At 50.9% G+C, this 6,000-nt stretch overlaps 1 protein-coding gene across 3 annotated transcripts in view; it reads left to right on the top strand.

The window, feature by feature from the left end:
* The first annotated feature begins 579 nt into the window (after positions 1-579).
* Positions 580-6,000, top strand: part of MIB2 (MIB E3 ubiquitin protein ligase 2) — a 38,918-nt gene continuing 33,497 nt past the window's right edge. For all 3 annotated transcript variants that reach the window (XM_069874761.1, XM_069874760.1, XM_069874759.1), the window contains exons 1-2: positions 580-661; positions 1,768-1,901. The gene's annotated coding sequence lies outside the window, so the exon portion shown is untranslated. The remainder of the gene's footprint in view (positions 662-1,767; positions 1,902-6,000) is intronic.

Here is a 6,000-nt window from a genome sequence, read left to right as displayed (position 1 = left end):
ACCTTCCAGTACCTGAAGGGGCTACAAGAAAGCTGGAGATGGAGCCCCATCCCTGGAGCGGTTCAAGGCCAGGCTGGATAAGGCTTGGAGCCCCTGATCCAGTGGGAGGATGGCAGGGGGTGGAACTGGATGAGCTTTGAGGGCCCTTCCAACCCAAACTACTCAGTGATTCTATGAAAATGCAGCTCTCAAGTTAACATAAGTTATCTAACTAAGTTATCCAAGTCCTAAGTTACCTAACCAAGATATCCTAGGTTATCTAACAAAGTTAACTGAAAAACACCCCAGAAAATCGAACACCCAGAGGCTTCAAAAGAAGCAAAACCGAGCACGGCGTGTAGAGGCGGGGCAAGTCCTTTCTGAGGCAGCACCGGGGCAGGAGGGGGACGGGGACCGACCCCTCCGGCCTCGCCCCGCAGCCCCCTCTGGGGACACCGCCCCCCCCCGCCATGCCCCGCGCAGGCCCCGCGGGCCGCGCCGCGCAGCACCCTGGGAGTTGTAGTCCACGGCCCCGCCGCGGGGCAGCGGGCGTGTCCGGCGCGGGAACTACAACTCCCAGCGTGCCCCGCGGCTCCACCACGGCGCCGGGCGCGGCGGCCCCGGGGCGGCGCTGCAGAAGCCGCGGGGCGCCCGGCCCGGCTCCTCGGCCGCTGCCCCGGCGGTGAGAGGGGCGGTGAGAGGGGCGGCTCGGGGGGCGCGGGGAGCGGGCAGGGGGCTGCGGGGGGCTGGGCACCGCTTACTGGAAGCCTAGAGGACAGGAGGCGGCTCCGGGCGGCGGGGGGTTTGAGGGGGGGGGGGGCTCCATCCCGCCGGGGTGCGGGCCTCGTGCCCTGTAAGGCGGAGGTGAGGGGTGGGAGAGGGACTGCTGCCCCGTAGGGCTGAGATGTGGGGTGGAAGAGGGGCTGCTGTCCCGTAGGGCTGAGATGTGGGGCGGGAGAGGGGCTGCTGTCCCGTAGGGCTGAGATGTGGGTCGGGAGAGGGGCTGCTGCCCCGTAGGGCTGAGATGTGGGGTGGGAGAGGGGCTGCTGCCCCGCAGGGCTGAGATGTGGGGTGGGAGAGGGGCTGCTGCCCCGTAGAACGGAGATGTGGGGTGGAAGAGGGGCTGCTGTCCCGTAGGGCTGAGATGTGGGGCAGGAGAGGGGCTGCTGTCCCGTAGGGCTGAGATGTGGGGCAGGAGAGGGGCTGCTGCCCTGTAGGGCTGAGATGTGGGGCAGGAGAGGGGCTGCTGCCCCGTAGGGCTGAGATGTGGGGCAGGAGAGGGGCTGCTGTCCCGTAGAACGGAGATGAGGGGTGGGAGAGGGGCCAGTGTCCCACACAGTGAAGGTCTGGGGTGGGAGAGGGGCCACTGTCCCGCAGTGCTGAGATCTGGGGCAGGAGAAGGGCCAGTGTCTCATACGGTGAGGGTTTGGGTCAGGAGAGGGGCTGCTGTTCCATAGGGTGGAGTTCTGGGGTGGCAGAGAGGCTGCTGTTCCATATGGCAAATGTCTGGGGTGGGAGAGGGACCTTATATCCTGCAGGGTGAAAGTCTGGGGTGGGAGAGGGGCTGCTGTTGTGTATGGTGAAGATCTGGAGTTAGAGAGGGGCCAGACTCCCATATGGTGAAGGTCTGGGGAAGGAGAGGGGCCGCTGTTCTGTAGGGCAGAAGTCTGGAGCAGGAGAATGGTCCACAGTCCTGTACAGTGGAGGTTTGGAGTGGGAGAGGAGCTGCCAGCTGCAGGCGTGGTGGATGACCAAGTGGCTTCTTGTCTTTTCTCTGTTCTCCCTTAGGCCGCTGTGGTAGCTCTGCTGCTCCAGCTTCTCCTCCCAGAATGAGCAAGGGAAGGAGACAAACGTGGCCTTTGGCTAACGACAGCGACTTTCTGGAGGTCTGGCTGAGCCTTGCTCTCTCCCAGCATTGACAGGTACGTGCCTGGTTCTTTCCCTTTTTCTTCCTTGGGGTACACTGGGAATAGGTCTGCTCTTCGTGGCTGCGTTTAGCCAGAGCTGAGTCCATGGTAGAGTACGTCTGCTTGTTCCTCCATTTTTATTTCTTTTCCTCTGCACAGCAAGTGCAGGCTGCCCTGGAGGGTGTGAATGTACAGCTGCTTTCCCGTTCGGAAACAGGTACTGCTGGTAAGTCCTTCTTTGTTGAGGTGATAGGTGAGAGCTGAAACATGGGCAGTGGTTCCTAGTGGCATTTTGTATCACTTGAGCAGGTACCGTGTGCTGAATGTGACTCAGGGCTGAAGCACATGTGGCTGTTTCTCTCCTGTGTTTCTGTGATATTTGCAGTCTTCCTGAACTGAGAGTCATGAAATCAAGGGCCAAGCATTAACCTAGAGAAGGTGGTACAGCTGCATTGAAAGTGCTGCACGTGTTTGTTCTGATTTCTCTGCAGACGTTTAACTTCAGAACTGAATTTCTGAATGTAACAAAGTCTAATTTCTTAGAGGTAGCTCTGTCTCACCTTCATGGAGGTCACTTGAGCCCAGCTTTACTACTCAACCTTCTCTCTTTTTGGCTGAGAGCCTCATTACGTCCTCTGCACTCCTCTGTTGCTGTAGGAGGCGTTTATTTGGCTCATATGGGATGTCATTGTTATTTCTCCTCTGTTTAACAGCTCCTTGGTTCCCTAAAACTATTTCCTATGAAGAAAAATGCAGTTGTTCATCCTTCTCTGTACTTCCTCTGTACTTGATTACCTGTTGAATTTTTCATCTGTGGTTTCAGGATGAGTGAATTGTCAAGGGATGCAGTTACTGTAATTTACCCACATTGTTAAGATTGGAATGATGTTGTGTGTCATGTTGCTAACAGAAATCAGGAAGAGAAATCTTCAGTAACCTTGGCAGACTAGGGAATTCTTGCCCTGTTTTGAACTCTGCTTTCTGCTCTGAGTTATAGCTGTATAGGTTTGTGTCTGGGGCAGCTAACTTCCATTGGGTGGACAGTGGTTCTCTGCGAACTCTCTCTGCAAAGAATTGTTCTTCCTTAAGGCAGCCAGTTAACAAGGTGGTAGATTGGTGTCTCACTGTAGTCCTGGCTCTGTCGCTTTTCTGTCTTCAGGACTTCTTGCCTGTTTTCCATACTGATCCTGTCTGTTTCTGTGGTGGAAGGACAAGAGTTAATTTAGGACTGACAAGCATGTCTGCACCGTAACAGTTACTTTGCTGTCATTTAATAGTGACACCACTGGTTCTGTTTTCTTGAATGATTATTTTCTTTTTAGGCTTCAAAGGTAAATTTGTTTCCCATCCCTTTCTCTTTGCACAGCGAACCCCTCTGAGTCACTGATAGGAGAAGAATCGTCACAGTTGTCTGCTATTTTGCTGTTTGGGTTGGCTTAATTATCTCCTTATTAGTATATTGCTGTATAGCTTCATGCGTTTTGACATTTATTTTAAATGCATGTTTGAAGCTCTGTGACTGTGAAGATCCTGTGCCAAATTAGTGTTATTTTCTTGCTTTGGTCTGCAGTGGCTGCTAATCCACTGCTGTTTGGAAGAATTTGGAGTCCATGCAAAACCTCTTCCCACTTTGACAAATGTCTTGGAAGTTGCCAGAACTGTGGAAATACTGCAAGTGTAGTCGTTGCAATTGTCTACATCCATTTTTATTTGGGAAAGGGAATGTTCATGGCATTCTAAGCTACCTTGATCAACAAGCGCGTGGCTGCAGGACCACCATGGGCTCTCCAGGGCTGTGACAGTTGTCTCGGAAATGAGCTTGCCTTGAATCCATGTGTGTTAGTATTGATTGCTTGCAAAGATCAATCTTGGTTGCCTATGGCTTCACTGAAGTTCAAGGCTTTCTCCAACTTGAGAATTGAGCTCTCCTGGGTCACATTATCCGTGCCTGCCTGTTCCCATCGAATCTGTTTGCCTTGCTCACCATCTCTGATACAGAACTGCTCCTGGGCTCTGGGTCACGCTGAATGTGACCACACCACTTGCGACAGTACCGATCATGCCCTTTGATTTTGAGTTGCTGTTTTCCAGGGATCCAGGAATAGAATGCGAAGTCCTATGAGCGGGCCATTTGTCCTTGTTATTTTTCAAGGATTCTGATTCATGGCTCATCAAGGGCATTTATGGAGGGGCCAGGGTGTTGTGTGCTCAGAAGCAGACCAGTGCAACTTCCAGTACACTTTCGCTAGGAGCTCTGACTGGAGAGACATCATTTGGTATGATCTTCACCTACAGGAAAGCAGGGGAGGAATAGGATGAGGGGAAGTGGTTTTAAACTGAAAGAGGGGAGATTTAGATGAGATCTCAGGAAGAAATGCTTTGCTGTAAGGGTGGGGAGAGAAGCCTTGGCTGCCCCGTCTCTGGAGGTGTTCAAAGCCAAGTTGGATGGGGCTTGGAGCCCCCTCATGCAGTGCGAGCTGTCCCTGCCCATGGCAGGAGGGTTGAAACTGGATGACCTTTAAAGTCCCTTCTGACCCAAACCATGATGCTATAATTATTCTTTTCTTAGGCAAAGACTGAGAAAGTGAAGTCTCTTGTTTCTTGAGAGACTTACAGAATTTAAATATTTCTGTTCCCTCTGTAACGAGAGCTGTAGTGATGTTTGAAATTTCTGAGAATACGGAACAAGTCCTGTGGCATTTAGACAAGCTGTGTGTGGAAAGTGGCATCAGTGAAGTTGTGCTTGGTGGCAGGACAGTAAGTGTCTTGATCTTGGACCTTGATCCGCATTCCTTGACGTGACCCCAAGGAATGTGAGGATGCATGCTGGATCATGGGTTGATAGGGTTTTGTTCTCCCTTGTGGAGCAGGCTGTGGAGAACAGAACTTGGTGCTAGGATATGTGAGCTTTGTTCCTGGCTCTGCCACCAGTTCCATACGTAACTATGGCTCCATTTCCCCTCTGTAAAGTGTTCTTGCATTCTTTAAAGTACTTGGCTGTCCAGAGCTGAAAGATAACGTCTGTACTTCTAAACTGTACAAACTCATAGGTGAATTGATGTACGCGCTGACCCTCAAACCTTTGTTAAGTACCAGGGAGGAAAGCAACCGCTAACTCAATTCATTCTGCTCCTACACAGCTGATGTCTCTCTAGCCAAAGGCACGTCAGGATAGATTAGACTTAAACCTTTTGATCTGCTTTCAGAGCACAGATGGGGGAAGTTCCAGGCTGAAAACTGACAGGAGTGCCGTGCTGACCGTTCTGAAAGCCCAAGGGGGGATCTGAAAGTCAGTGGGATGAGCTATCAAGGCTTATCAGAGATTCAGCAGGTTTTATGCTCTATGCCAGCATTTGAGGTAGCTACTTCTCATTTTGAAAAGTTGGAGGGAATTCTGTTCCTAACTGGGATGATTTGTAATCCTATTGTATCACAGCTGCTGAGGGTACCAGAGGCTGAACACCTATGAACAGTCGTATCACAGAACCACAGTGCTGTGTTTTCTCCAACCACGTGTCTGCCAGCAGGACTTCAGTGTTTATTCCTCTTGATTTTTTTACTTCTGCAGTAATGTTAGTCTTCTGATTTTGAATGACTTGTGGGGAAACTTACTGCCTTTCTGGGCAGACAAGAATCTGTGTTTGTTTTCCTTATGCCACAGAGCTCTTCCATGGAGGGTATGGGAAGTTAAAATATCATTCTCCCATTTTTCCTCTGTAAGGTGAAAAAGATCTTAATTTGAACTTGGAAAAATTTGCCTTTTTGGAACAACATCACCTGGTTGTTGTGTGTGTTTGTTTTTACTGTAATGCAATGCAAATTTAACTCTGAAATCTGCTGTTGAGGAAAAAGTGGATTCTCATTGGCCCCAGCTACTGAGCTTTCCAAGGCTTGGGGCAGCAATCTGCAAACTGTCAGGTCCAATTAAAGCAAGCGGCTGGAGCTGTTTTTCTCCCTCCTGGGAAGAAAATAGTTCATCAAAAGCCAGAAGGAAATTTCATCGGGTTCATGAGCAATTATCTTGTGGGATGTAATAAGAGAGAGATCCACTAGATGCCCAATGTGAACTTTCATTTCTAATCACTCTTAATTCTCCAGTGGGCAGATGAGCGTC

Source organism: Phaenicophaeus curvirostris, chromosome 22 (genome assembly GCF_032191515.1).
Source record: "Phaenicophaeus curvirostris isolate KB17595 chromosome 22, BPBGC_Pcur_1.0, whole genome shotgun sequence".
Classification (NCBI taxonomy): domain Eukaryota; kingdom Metazoa; phylum Chordata; class Aves; order Cuculiformes; family Cuculidae; genus Phaenicophaeus; species Phaenicophaeus curvirostris.
This window is presented reverse-complemented; position numbering and strand designations above follow the sequence as displayed.